Source organism: Sycon ciliatum, chromosome 10 (assembly GCF_964019385.1).
Source record: "Sycon ciliatum chromosome 10, ocSycCili1.1, whole genome shotgun sequence".
Classification (NCBI taxonomy): Eukaryota; Metazoa; Porifera; class Calcarea; order Leucosolenida; family Sycettidae; genus Sycon; species Sycon ciliatum.
In genome coordinates this window covers 29,044,762-29,059,960 of record NC_088652.1, presented here as the reverse complement: position 1 = coordinate 29,059,960, position 15,199 = coordinate 29,044,762, and positions in this window count along the sequence as shown.

Here is a 15,199-nt window from a genome sequence, read left to right as displayed (position 1 = left end):
CATGCCGCGGCGTTACTGAGCCACGGGTCGCAAGCACCGCACGCCCCCCTTTTCTTGGAGGCACGGGCTCTGCCGATGGGCACGAAATCCGCATGGTGCACATCCATCGGCTGCCGCAGACAATACAATTAATATACTTGTGGGTACTACCGAGTACTTAGTGGTCATGCAGTTGCCATAGCAATGTACTGGTACACCCAGCCTTTATGATTGTTACATGACCCCATGGGTCGTCTTTCAAACGCTCTTTCATAGCCGATAGATGGCGTTATTTGTTCCTATCATACTATGTTACAGATGGGCGGCCTTAGACGGCCCAGTCCGATCATTTCACGCGAACTATGTTATACGTCATCATGATCGCAATAATCACGTCGTGCTCACGTTCAATATAAGCTTGCGACACCCCAATGGCTCATCTCTTCTGTGGTGTGAGGGTTAACAGATTTTAGCACTTTTTCAGCTAAAAAAGCTCAAAAAGGGCGATATTCACCAAAAAACGCAATAAAGGGCGAAAGAAACGGGCTTTTCCAAAAAGGGCGAAAAAAGGTCGAGCACCTTTGGGAAAGGGCTAGTCACCAAGGATGCCAAGAAAATTGGCGCCTTGTGGCGGGCACGCCGAAGCCTATCAAGACGCTCTCGTCAGGTGTGTGTGAAGGCGGTCATAATGCCCGACCTGCTTTATGGCTCCTGCTGCTTTTCAGCCGCAATGCGAGAGGGTCAACTGAAACGACTGCAAACCGCGCAAAACAGAGCCATCCGCTGTATCGATGGCAACCCGCCCCGGACAGCCATGCAGCCGCTGCTCACTGCTCACTCCCTGTATCGTGTCTGCGACCTCTACAGGCAGAAAATATTGATCACCGTCTGGCGGTGCATCCACGCCCGCACCAGCCCTGTGCTAGCCCAGCTCCTGACCCCGGCACAACGCACCCCTACCCGCCATCAGCTGTCAAATGGCCTACTCAGCCAGGCAAACCGTAGCCGCCGCGGTCAGCGGAGATTTTCTGTTGCTGGTGCTCTGCTGTGGAACGCTCTCCCTGGTGAGGTCCGCACAATTACCCGGCTACCCGAGTTTAAGCATGCATGTGTACCATACGCCTGCAGGGAGTAGTTCGAGTTGCTGCTGATCGCTCTGCTCTCCCTCCCCGTGCAGTCAGTACTCCTCACGTAGTATCACAGATACATCGTATTCTCTCTCTCCCCCCGTTTACTCGCAGTTATTAGTATCCTATTCTCTTACTATGTGCTTCCATAGCTTTTACTATGTTCTTCCATAGCCACTTCTAGGCCAAGCCTTCACCGTCATTATATTGGGTCGTCATCCCGTTTGAATGTGCGAAGTGAAATAAAAACCAACCAACCAACCAGAATTGGCACGGCCGCTTTCAAAACTATTTACATGCTGTCTTCACTCCGGCATCCAGCCACAACAGTGGAAGGTTGCAAACGTGGTTCCAGTCCACAAGCGCAAGTCTAAATCGTCGCCATCAAACTATCGACCAGTGTCCTTACTGAGCATCCTCTCCAAGGTCATGGAGACCATAGTCAACAGGGCAATGAGCAACTTCATGGAGACGAATCACGTCCTGTCAGAACGGCAATTTGGCTTCCGTTGCGGCCACAGTGCAGCAGACCTGCTGACTGCTCTCCACCACCAGTGGGTGCACACCGCAGGAGATAAAGGAGCTTCTCGAGTGCTGGCCATCGACATTGCTGGAGCATTTGACCGGGTGTCTCACACTGGTGTAATGCACAAGGCTAGAGTGTATGGCATCTCGGGAGACCTGCATCGGTGGCTCCAAGACTACCTCTGCAACCGCACACTTCAAGTCCTCATCTCCGGCCAGACATCAGCCAGACGCCACAGGGCAGTATCCTGGGCCCCACCTTATTCTTGGTCTACGTCAACGACCTTGAAGACCACTTCCCAATCGGCTCCAACCTTGCCTCATTCGCCGACCACACAACCCTATACGCCGAAATTGCAACTCTCGCTGCTGTTCCTGACAACGCTAGAGTACTCCAGGCTGCTGTTGACCTAGTATCCAGTTGGGGCTCGGATTGGAAAGTGCAGTTCGAGCCAGCCAAATCTCAGGCCTTTACAATTTCCCACCATCGTGGGGACTGGCCAATACCCTCCATTGTCTTCAACGGAACTCCTGTCGAGGAGCAGCCCTCCATCAAAGTACTCGGCGTCACTTTGACCATCAGCTAAAATTTAGCCAGCATATCCGAACTGTAGTCCGATCAACGCAGAGACTTGGAGCCTTGCGCAAGGCATGTCACTTGCTGGCTATTCCTGCCCGGCTTCGAGCCTACAAAGCCTTTGTCCGGCCGGTTATGGAGTACTGCCCAATCGTCTGGATGGGGGCAGCTCCTTCCCACTTGAATCGGCTGAACTGGGTGCAGGAGCGGGCCATCAAGGCAATACATCCGCAATGCTGGCTTCCTAGCCTCATAATTCGCCGCACCATCGCTGCCTTCTGTATAAAGCCCTTTGCAATAATTCTCCCTCTCTTATCTCGAGAATGGCTCCACCCCCGACACACCAACCCAGGCCCACACGCCTCACCCGCCAGGCTGTACGACTGTCCACCGCGCATCCCCATCAGTTACAGAATGTTCTTCCTGCCAATTCCCGGAACAATGTGAGCCGAGCCTTTCCCCACTCCGTCACCAGCTGTCTTCCTCTATCATTCCCCACCCATTTCACCCAAAGAACATCCAAAAGTTCAAGACAGCAGCTTATCACCACCTCCTCAGAACGAACTGGCACTGGGCCACTCATAGCATACGCGAGTAAGAGGGTACAGTGTCCTACCCTGCTTGGACATACCATGATGTAATCTCAGACTCTCCTCATAGACAGTCTCCTCTTGAATTTAAAAGTCTAACAGCGTTCACATCAATACTCAACTTATACAATCTTTCCATTTTGCTTTCTTTTCCAATTTAATCCTCCCTACCCAATCTCCCTTTGGTGCATCCATGGAGCTATGAAGCCGAGACCTCTGGTCGGCGGAGCTTAATGGGCCCCACTACCACACTCCATCATTCACCTCAGTGTCTGGAGATGCTTCGAAGTATGTGGATTTTGTAGAAACAAACAAAACCTGTAACCCGGAGACAGTGCCAACAGTCTGCTTCACACCCCTACCAACTGGAAAATGTTCTCCCTCCAGGCGCTCCTTTCCATACAACATCATCAACACCTGGAACGCGCTGCCATCCTCCCTCTTCACCAAACCACCATCTCCTAAGGGCCTACAATCCTTCAAAGCGAACGTCCACTACCATCTTCGCCGAAGCCAGTCAGGGCTTTGGGCCACAGACTCCCTTTAACAGTTCAGAACGATTTCCATCTTGAAGCTCCCCCCTCCCCCCAAGCATTGCATCATGTTCACTGCATCTGAACTGCCTTTGAATCTATTTTTCTCTCTTCTTGTTCTCTCTCCACCCCACCACCCCCCCTCTCTCTCTCTCTCTCTCTCTCTCTCTCTCTCTCTCTCTCTCTCTCTCTCTCTCTCTCTCTCTCTCTCTCTCTCTCTCTCTCTCTCTCTCTCTCTCTCTCTCTCTCTCTCTCTCTCTCCCTCCCTCCCTCCCTCCCTCCCTCCCTCCCTCCCTCCCTCCCCCCCCCTCCCTCCCTCCCTCCTTCCCTCTCTTCTCTCTCTTCTCTCTCTCTCTCTCTCTCTCTCTCTCTCTCTCTCTCTCTCTCTCTCCTCAACCATTCTACCTAACCTTCTCTTGTCTTTATCGCTAAATCACCCCCTTCTTTTAGGCTATGGTGCGCAAGCTCACGTTAACGCCGAGACCATAGGTCGGTGTTGTGGGCTTGCCTCACCAGCACAGGCTTGCTTTGCAGCCCCTACTCTCCCTGCTGTTTTGTTATTGTATACTCTGTTGTCTTCTCCCCTTCTGACGAGTAGGTTGTGTACTTGGAAAAAAAAACTCCCTGTATAAGACACACAACACAACACAACACAACACAACACAACACATCACAGCACAACACATCACAACACAACACATCACAACACAACACAACACAACACAACACACCACAACACAACACAACACAACACAATACAACACAACACAACACATCACAACACACCACACCACACCACAACACAACACATCACAGCACAGCACAGCACAGCACACCACACCACAACACAGCACAACACATCATTAGGTAGCAGGGGTGAATGCATCACATTTTGAGCAAAGATGAGACCGGTATGCAGTGGCAATCGGAAATGTAAAACCAAGAAAATGAGCACTTGAACGGCTAACTACAGAATCAGACCGAGAGTAGCTTCAAAAGAGAGACAGACGGACAAGACGGACAAGACAAATAAATTAGACAAAAATCAGTACATGGATGTGACGCTAGCTTGCAGCTCCGAAAAAAAGAAGAGCAGAGCAGCAGAGCAGCGTCCATCCACAGCAGTTATCAAGAAAAGATTAATATGAACGCCGGGTATGAACGCCGGGTAGAACTTCGAAATCTCTCGAAATTCAGACGATCAGTTCCAAGAAGGTAAGATCACACACTGCATAACTGATGTGCGGTCTGGTTAGCTGGAGGGTGGAGGGTAAGAGAAGCGGGGGAATGGGGAGGGTGGGGGGGGGGGGGTAAGAGAAGAGGGGGAATGGGGAGGGTTTTTTTATTTTTTTATTTTATTATTATTTTTTTTATTGGGAACACAGCCCTACAAAGAGACATGTGGAGACAAACACAAGACAAGACACAGGGGATGTAGGGACGACGTGCCGATGTACAGGGAGCAACTCGACCGACCAGGGGTCTCGGCGTTAGCGTTGCAACCTGGCATCGAAAAAAAAAGGGGGGGGGTGCATGGTCAGGTAGCAAAAATAATAATTTGGTGCGAGAAAGGGGCGCTAGTATTGCACCAAATAATAATTATAAATACGTGTAATGACTAAACCAGAAGGGAAAATGAAGAAAGAGAACAATAATCATAACAAGCAAGTAGTAGTAGAGAGGTAAATACTAATGGGTCTCAAATCTCAATATCATCGTCACAGATACTGTGTGGACCACAGCCATCTCTTTCGGATTAGATCCTTACATACGTTGACTTTGAAGGTTTGGAGGCGTCTTGAATGAGGCTCGTGAAGCAGGAGGTCCGCAGGCAGGTTGTTCCAGGGTGTGATGGCGAAGAAGGGGAAGGATCGCAGGAGGTAGTCAGGGGCTGTGCGAGGGGGTGTCCACTTCAGCTGAAAGGCATGGTGCGTCTGACGTTTTTGCCGTGTGCACATGCTAGCTACGGCAGGGGGCTTGGTTGGTGGCAGCATGGCCTTTACCTGGGGAGGCCCTGGAATGTAGTGCAGCTTGGGTAAGAGAAGAGGGGGAATGAGGAGGGAGTAGTATAGGGGGAGGGGGTTCTGGCTCACCTTCCAGGTGAGCCAAAATCGACTTTCTCGATCGGCCCTTTGGGCCTCCCTCCAAAGTCTCCCCCTCCCCCTATACTACTATACTAAAGGATAGACACCCAAGTACTAATTTTACACCTCCAAGTACTAATTTTACACCTCCAAGTACTAATTTTACAACTCCAACCACTGATCCTATGTTGGCTCAACCCAGTTCCAGAAAAGTGAGTCAACTTGCTGTCTCCGAGAAAATCGGAAGTGAGCCAACTTCAGCTTTTTCACTTACCCCATCTTGGCTCACTTCGAGGACTGATGTGGGATCGGTTTCTGAGCCAACTTCGGGTGGTTCATCTTTGGATGATTTACCACCAATTTCCCATTTTCTAGCTCTCTTGATATATTTTCAGCATACACAACTGTTTCCTGTTTTAGTTTTGCTAAGGGATGGGTCATTTCCACATATATCTTTTCTTGTTTTTCATCAGCTTTTTTTGTAATAGGGGTTTCCATCCTGAGTTGAGTGCTGCTCTCACCTCAGCAAGGGTTTCCTTTGTGGGAATGTAAGGTGTATTTTTCACCTGATCATCTTTACATGATGTGGATGGTTTCGAAAGTGTGAAGGTATTCATCTTTCCTTCTGTGATATATTTTTTTATTTGTCTGTGAAATATACCAACAGTAATGGGGATGAGAAGAAGGAAAAGGAGGTAAATCAAGTTGTCTGATTTTCCCAATGTTCCCGATATTGTCATTGGGGTTGATGTTGTCGGTATTTCCGATGTAATTCCCGATGTTCCCGATGTAATTCCCGATGTAATTCCCGATGTAATTCCCGATGTTCCCGATGTAATTCCCGATGTAATTCCCGATGGTGTCGGTGTTGTCGGTGTTCCCGATGTTGTCGGTGTTGTCGGTGTTGTCGGTGTTCCCGATGTTGTCGGTGTTGTCAGTGTTCCCGATGTTGTCGGTGTTGTCAGTGTTGTCGGTGTTCCCGATGTTGTCGGTGTTGTCAGTGTTCCCGATGTTGTCGGTGTTGTCGGTGTTCCCGATGTAGTTCCCAATGTTGTCGGTGTTGTCGGTGTTGTCATTGTTGCCGGTGTTGCCGGAGCTACCGTTGTTGGTATTAATCTTGTTGTTGGCTTTCCCGTTGTTAGCGGTGCTACCGATGCTGCTGGTGCATTATCAGGAGGAAAAATTGATCGTATGAAGCACATCTGTTAATGGTATAGGATCAAAATCTAACCTAGGCTGATGTTGTAAATTTCTTGGATCATTTTCAGGGTCAACACTCATCGAACAGCTGGAACGTTTTATGAGATATACAACAGCACCAACTATAGGAATAACAATCAGAGATAAAAGATAAAGATTGGGGTCTGTCAAATGAGGGTTATCCCCGTTTACTGGTTTCGTCTGATCGTAAGGTGGCTGTGTAGTGATATGGTCTGTTGGTGGTGATGTTTCACTAGGGATGTCAACTGGAGTTGGTCTTTCACTTTGGATGACAGTAGGAGGTTTCGTTGTCAGGCAGAGTCCATCCTTATCCAACGGATCAAGAATACAACCAAGAGTAAATGGTAGCATGGTCAACAGTATTAACAAATGAGGTATTTCCATTTTTTTATCTACATATAGTTAAGATTTTCAGTACTCATGATAAACCAGCTCCCATTCATCAATGAGATTGTATCCACTCACAGTTGGTAATGTCAATGTGTTGTTGATGAAGGTCAGATTTGCCGTTGTTATATCATTTTCTGTGATGTATCGGATTACCGCTTTTTCTCCTAACACATCTCGATATGATACATGAAAACGTCTTCTGCTACCACTTGTTTCTTGACCGACTATGAAGAGATCCTCAATGACAATCAGTTTGTTGGTTGGACTTTTGTAAATAGGAAAAGCATGAAGTGTGGCTTCTGGTGGAGTGGTTGATGAGCTCGGGATGATATTCTTCATTTTTTTGACTTTCACCTTTCCATCCTTTCTGTCAACATACTCTTTTGTTGTTGCTGAGTCATCCTCTGTTGAGTCTCGGAGATTGATGATGTGTTTCAACCCCATGTTAAGATTTCCTTTCATCTGGTTGAGTCCACTCGTCCAGAGAGTCCGACTTAGTGCTGTGTTGAGATATTGTGATGTTACCACAGATGTACTTTTTGATGGTTGCTTCACATTCACAATTTCCATTCCACCCATGTCAAGATTTCCTTTCATTTTCAGTGTACCACTCACCATCAGTCGTGTTTGATCATCATCAACATGCTTCCTCAATGAAGTATCCACTTTTCCTATCTCACTTTTGACCCACCCAGTTGGTGCCGCACAAGTGGAACTCACTCCATCATACCCAAGATGACAAATTCTATGATAGTTCATGTCAATATGTCCATTCACATCTCCACCAGCTTTATCCAGCTTTTCTTCACTGATGACAAATAACTCCCCTTTTTTGGCATAGGAATCAAGATTGATCGAATTAGCTTCCAAGGCTGTTCCAAATTTTGAACTCATCTTCCTCATCTACCTATATATTTTTCTTGAGAGTGTTGGAACAATAAAAATGATCCTCTGTAGATACAAACCATGGAAATGATCAACTTTGATGAGCACAAGGAGAAACCAACAAAGCATCACTACTTGCTTCCTGATTGTCACTACATGATGATTGGACAAACGGGATGTGGGAAGACAAACACCCTGTGTAATATGCTTCTACAATCATGGTTGAAGTGTGATAAGGTCATCCTTTACACAATAAATCCTCAACAACCAAAATATCAATTTCTTGATGGGTTTTACAATGGAATATCTCCTGGTAAACTTATCATTGAACAACCAGACAAGGTTTGTCCAGTGGAGGATCTCGATGATCAGGAAAATAAGGTGATAATTTTTGATGACATCAAGATTGACAAAAAGAACATGACAAAAGTGATGGAATACTTCAGTCTCTCTCGGAACAAGAAATGTAACTGTATATATCTTTGTCAATCATACTATGATTTACCGAAATATATCCGGAGGAATACCAAGTGCTTCCTCCTGTACAAGGGCTTAGACAACAGAGATGTCCAATGTCTAGCACATGATCACTCCAAAAATCTTAAGAAAACCGAGTTTGCGGAGGCCTATGAAATGGCAACAGAGAAACCACATTCATTTTTCATGCTTGATAAAACAGCAACATATCAGCCAGAGATGTATCGATGTGGATTCGATAGGTTCTTGGAGAAGTGAGAAAAAAAGGTATTGGTAGATACGCATGCCACATTTTACACAAGTAGAAAATCCTGAACATCGGAAGGAAGTCATTAACACCTTTCTCAAAAATCGAGAAATTCTCAAGCAACGTCAACTGGAAAAAAGGATTGGTAAGCAACAGCAGGAGGAGTTTGTAGAAGAGTTCCAAAAACCTGTTGTTAAAAATTTAACCAAACAAAGTGAGGAATACGATAAACGGCAGGATGCCCTCCTTGGACAACTTCAGACTAACCAAGCAGCAATCACATCAGCCCTCCATCAAATTCCATCTTTTGTGGGTTCATTCATCAAACCCATCGGAGGTAGTACTCTGAACCATTGGATGGTAGAACTTCTTCTTTCATTACTGACACTGATATATCATTCAACCAGAAAGATATTGACCTCATCAATGAGTATATAGGAACTAATGATGAAGTACCGAATGAAGAAGAGATCAAAAGTAGTAATAACTTGAAGAAGGTAAAAGACGTGTTGGGAAGAATAAGAGGGGTACAACTGCGCTCTGGTTCAGTAAGTGATAAAGATGGAAACAAGATACTTGTGATAGATTTCATAGACAAAGTGAGGAGATGGATAGACTTCATGATTAGTGCTGACAGTAGTAGAGTGAAACTGATACAAGTTACGAAAGCAGACCACTCCTTGGAAGGAAGTGGAATCAGATTTTACAAATCACCTGGTGAGTTAGTAGACAGACTGAGTTTACTTTGCGCTTCCCGAGAGGCAGGAAATACATCAAAGAAAGTCATTAACGAACTAGTTGAGATCTTGGACCGTTTGTTGAATGAGAAAGTGATAAAAAAAGAGTGAATACAAGAAGATATATAAATCTTATGTATAGTTAGAACCATGGAAACCATCCTATTTTTTGACAGTCACAGTTCACAAATCACAGGGACAAGTCAAAACTTTCAAGCATCTTTCAACCCTCCATTACTACTTGATGAAAAGAAGACCTATGAAATTGCTCTGATCAATTCTACCATCTGGTATAGTTGGTTCAACATCAACACCACAAACAACCAAATTCGGATTTTTGATGGGAAAGCCTGGAAAACTCTTGTCATTCCAAGAGGTGCTTACAACTTGACTGACATCAATCGATATATCCAGAGAAAAATCGAAAATGAGGACGGGATAACGATTGAGCCAAACTTCAACACTCTACACAGTGAAATTTACCTCAAACATGGATACAAGGTTGACTTTGACATCCCGTCATCACTTGCTCCTGTGCGCGGATTTTCCAAGAAACTGGTTGATACAACTTCTACATCTGACTTCATTGTGAATATCACTGACACTCACAACATCCTCATTCACTGTAGCTTGGTAAGTTAGGCATATCTCAATGGTAGAACTGGTGATGTCATTTACTCATTTTCACCGGATAAACCTCCTGGATTCCAACTCAACATCCAACCGAATGAGAAGACGTTTTTACCATTAACGAAAACTGATAGAATATCGGATGTAATAATGAGGATAACTGATCAAGATGGAAAGGAACTGAACCTCAACAATGAAAGAACCACGTTCAGTCTTCATCTCCGAGAAAGAAAATAAGACTAGATAGATGACATCATGTTCTTGAAACGAAATCAGCTTACCAGACAAAAGGTTATCGGCGGAAGTCTTCTTGGAAATCTGTACAACAAAGCCAAAGGTGTACTATACAACACCAGCAAAATCTTAGCACCAAAGGTCAAATCCATAGGAAAAGACAGCTCAGAAAGCTTTGGAGGCAGCAAAAGAACAGATCACTCCAGACATGGTCTTTGATTTGGCAAAAGATCTTGCTAAGGGTGACAGAAAAGCAGTAAAAATGAAAGTAAAGAAAGAGGCAAAGCAGCTTGCTACTACTATTGGTAAAGACATAGCTATCAATCCACATGTTCGAGATACCATCAATCAATTATCAAACAACAAGGACATCAAACGAGTTTTGTTGGATAAGAGTAAAGAACTTCTCCAAGATAATCAGAGAGCTATCCTATCAAACATCATTGCTGGTTCAGGACTGAAGAGATTGTAGAAAAAAAGAAAAAGAAAAAAATATATAGGTAGAAACCATGGCCTCTTACACAAGTCCACATTTCGATCTTTTCACAGACCCGCCAAAGGATGAATCAACAACTGAGTATGAGTACATAGAATATTTACCCAGGAACAGCAATGACATGAATAAAGATCAGCATATCATAGAAACCAAGGATCTTGATGAGTACCTCCTTCCTCACAAAGCACTGCTTGAGGTTCGTGGACGTTTCGTCAAAGCAGCAGATGGCTCCAATTATGATTCTGATGATAACATCACTCTTACCAACAACGGATGGTCACTCTTCAAGACTGTTGAGTATCAACTTGACAACAACATGGTAGAGAGAGTTGATAGTCATGTACCACAAGCTTCTACCATTCTCAATCTGGTCCAGTTTAGTGACGATTATGGGAGAAGTTCTGCCACCAACATGCTCTGGTACAAGGATACAGGAACTGGACAAGCATATCCTAATGAGTTCAGGGGTTCAGGTGCATTGTTGGCAGCAGGCGATGTCCCAAACGCAACAGCACTTACTGGAGCAAATTTCAGACAGCATTTTCAGACAGGAGCTCTAAGGGACCCTACTTACAATACCGGATACAGTGCTCGACATCTCATTACAACTGGAAATAAGGATACAACCATGTTGCTTCCTTTATCATCACTGTTAGGTTTTTGTAAAGATGTTGATACAGTATTCATGGGAGTCAAGCATACACTCAATCTTACCAGAGAATCATCAGCCAACTACATTCACAGAGCAAATGGTGTTGATCCAGGAAGGTTTGACATCAAACATGTTTCTTTGTGGATACCAAAGGTGAGACCATCACTCCAACTAGCTAGTAAGATTGAAAGTAAGTTGGTTAAGTCCACCCTCCGAGATCTGTACTTCGAGCAAGTCCGGGTTTATAGAAATCAGTAGGGATCAACGGAGACAAACCCATCCTGGAGAGTGACTACTCACAGCAATGAGGAACTCCCAACTCATATCTTCTTTGCCATCCAAGCAGCTAATCGAAGTGGGAATCAAAGACAAAACAACCAGGTTTTCGACAATGCTGACCTCAGAAGCTTGTCTGTGTACATCAACAGCGATAGATTCCCAGAACGTGATTTGGATATGAATTTCAGACCAGCTTCTCGGAATTATACAAGAGCATACATGCTTTTCCAAGAAGCCATCCAAAAATATGCTGACACAGACAGTGGAAGTCAGGCAAGTGTGGAGGATTTTGCGTCTTTGTACACCATCATTCATGTAGATGTGAGTAAGCATAAGGAGAAGCTGAGGAACAGCTCTGCTGATATCGAACTTCGATGGAGACTCGGAAAACCGTTTGAGTTTCCCACTGGTACAGCTGCTTCTTCCCACACCATCTGTTTGATTCTCTCTGAACGTCATCTCTTCTCAAACTCAATGGTATGAATGGTAAAATGAGTGTTATGGTGTAAGAAAAAGATATACTATAGTAGATAGGAACCATGAATGAGTTGGAAAAGGACATTGAGATTTTATTAACAAAGGAACTAACACAGAAGAAAGGTGGTAGTATCGGTTCTGTGATCGGAAGATTGGTTGGGAAGATATCTCCACTTGTGATCAAGCATGCTCCCAACATCCTTGGTACACTAGGACTGGCTGGTATTTCTGGTGCTATTTCTGGAAGCACACACAGAGCCACAGCTGGTCGAGGAATCGGTCAGTATGTAGAATATGGATTGATGCTAACTCCGAACCCAAAGAAGAAACTTGGTAGTGCTCAGGATGGAATCACACTTCGGTTAACAAAAAATCAGTACTCCGGAAATGATATGCTTTTACTCACAAACCGACAGGTTGTCAAAATCCAAAAATCCAAGCAAAAAGGAGTAGGAATGGATCTCAAGTTATCCAGTACTCAACTCAAGAAGCAAGGTGGGTTTCTCGGAGCATTAGCAGCTGGATTATTAGCACCAGCTCTGGGAAAAATGATAGGTTTAGGAAACACTGGTGAAGGATTACAACTTCCTGGAACACGGAGGGGTAGAGGGGTAAAAAAAGACCAAAAAGGAAAGGGGTTACGTCTACCAGGAACGTGAGACCACTGACCAACTTTGACATTGATGAAATTCTGAGATCTATTCCACATTTCAGAGGAACTTTCCGCAAAGATCAGCTTCCACAACCTCTATCATCAAAGGATTGTTTGGTAATCAATCTCCAAGATTTCTTGGACGGTGGTGGTACTCACTGGGTTTGTGTGTTTGGTAATGAATATTTTGACAGCTTTGGCTTATCACCACCAGAGGAGGTAGTCAGATGGATGAAGAAGCACCATAAAAAATGTTGGTATAACTCATCAAAGATACAGATGAATGATAGTGTCCTGTGTGGATACTACTGTATACATTTCATAGAAGAAAGAAACAAAGGCAGAAGTGCTCTTGATGTCTTGTTGGATTTCACTCAGCACCCCAGTCAAGAAAATGAGCAGTTGGTATTGTAAAAAAGGGAAGAAAAAAAAGGAGATAAAAAAGATAAAAAAGGAAAACACAAAAACCTTTTTTTTCTTTCACTAGTTCCTTTTTCTTTTTTGGTATTCATTGTATAAGCATCATCAATTTTATCATTCACGGAGCTTGTGAAACTTCGTTTTTTCATGACCGGATTTCTGATTTCTTGGATAAGACTTCTGACATTTCTCACAGACAACTCTTTCATTGGCATATTGTCTGATTTTCTTGTGATTATCTTGATACCACTCTGATGCTGATCTTCCAGGCTTGTTTTTATTCACGGTATCCAGTTTTTCGATCCAGTATCGTTCTCTCCTCTTAAGCTCATCTTCATCAAACATTGACAGAGAGTCGATCTGGATAATTTCTACATGTCCGAGATCAAGCAGAATGAATGAAGTCATAAAACCCCGTTCACCTTTTTGGTAGGCTTTGTAAGCTGATCGGTGACAGTACATCCGATTTTTCAGTGGTAGACAAGTGGACCCCACATATACCTGATCGGTGTGTTGGCTTACAAGTTTGTAAATCTAACAAGGAGAAGTCATCTTTACTGATAGAAAATCTTTGGAATTCTCATCGGTATACTTCTACGTAACAGGATTAAAATAATCGTTTATGATGACAATTCGGTGTAGAAAAAAAAGAAGAGAGTTGGTCTCATTTCTCTTCTCTTTTCTTTCTCTCTTCTATTTTTTCTCACACATATTCATCAAGAATTTCCTGAGCCATCTCTAACAGACGATTGCTGGAGTAAGAACTCCTGAATTCTTCATACTTTGGATTTTCACAAATTTCCAGGAAAATGCTTGGGATGATATCCATTTCTTCATCAAGAGCAGTTTCAAACACATCACGAAACAAATCATTGATCAGTGAAGGACTAACTCCCATTGGCTCATAATATTCATCACCATCATCAGTAACGTGGATGTGAAATGACTCTATGTCCATTAGTTCATCACAACCAGACAGAGTTTGGTGGTCATCAGGGGTAAAACTCACGAAAAATTCATCTGGGAAAGACGTAGCCATCGTTGTAGGTAATTGATTTCACAAATTCTATCAAACTTGTTGGATCTTACCATAAAACGTGTACAGTTTACATAAAAATAATTGGTGATGTGGGTGGAAAGAAAAAAAAGATAGATAGACAAACATGAAAATGTATCACATAATCTGCCGTGGGACAGTTGGGTTTGGATACTCTCTCTCCAACATTCCACATTTCCGTGAAAATATTCTGGGGGTGAGTTTGGAACTCACGAAAGATGATCAGGAGCATGACACGATCAACATCCACATATATACCAATAATCCACAGATTTTTTTTATCATTGACAAAAGCAGAGCTTGACAAAATGGATTATGGGAGTTTCAGACTTGTTTGTGCTGAAAAGATTGATGAGAGCATGGAAGATCACTGTGAGAATATGGGATTGTTGGCACATCTTTGTATCCATGAGAAATAAAAAAGTAGATAGATAAAGATGAATGTTCATTGCCTATCGTGTAAGAAAAAGCAACAGATGAGGGGAATACAAGTAGAAGTCACATCAACTGGTCAACCATATGTCAAGGGTAAATTCTCAGTATGTGGTCGATCATGTTCACAATTTATCAAGAAATCGGAAATCAGAGAAGGTGGATCCCTGTCCGGTTTGTTCAAGATGATAGGTTTAGGAGTAAAAAAAAGATAGATACGAAATGGACTGATGACCTGGCTGATGAGTTACACAAGCCAAAGCGTGTGAATTTCACAAGGAGACAAGTGACTGTGAGTGAGATTGATGAAATCTGGTCTGCCGATCTCGTGGACATGACAGCTTTTCGTAAATACAATGATGAAATCAAATTTCTGCTTACTGTCATTGATCTGTTCAGCCGATATGCTTGGGTTGTCCCACTCGAATCCAAGAAAGGTGTTGACATCCAATCAGCATTTCGATCCATCGTGAAAACTAGCAGCAGGAAACCACGTAA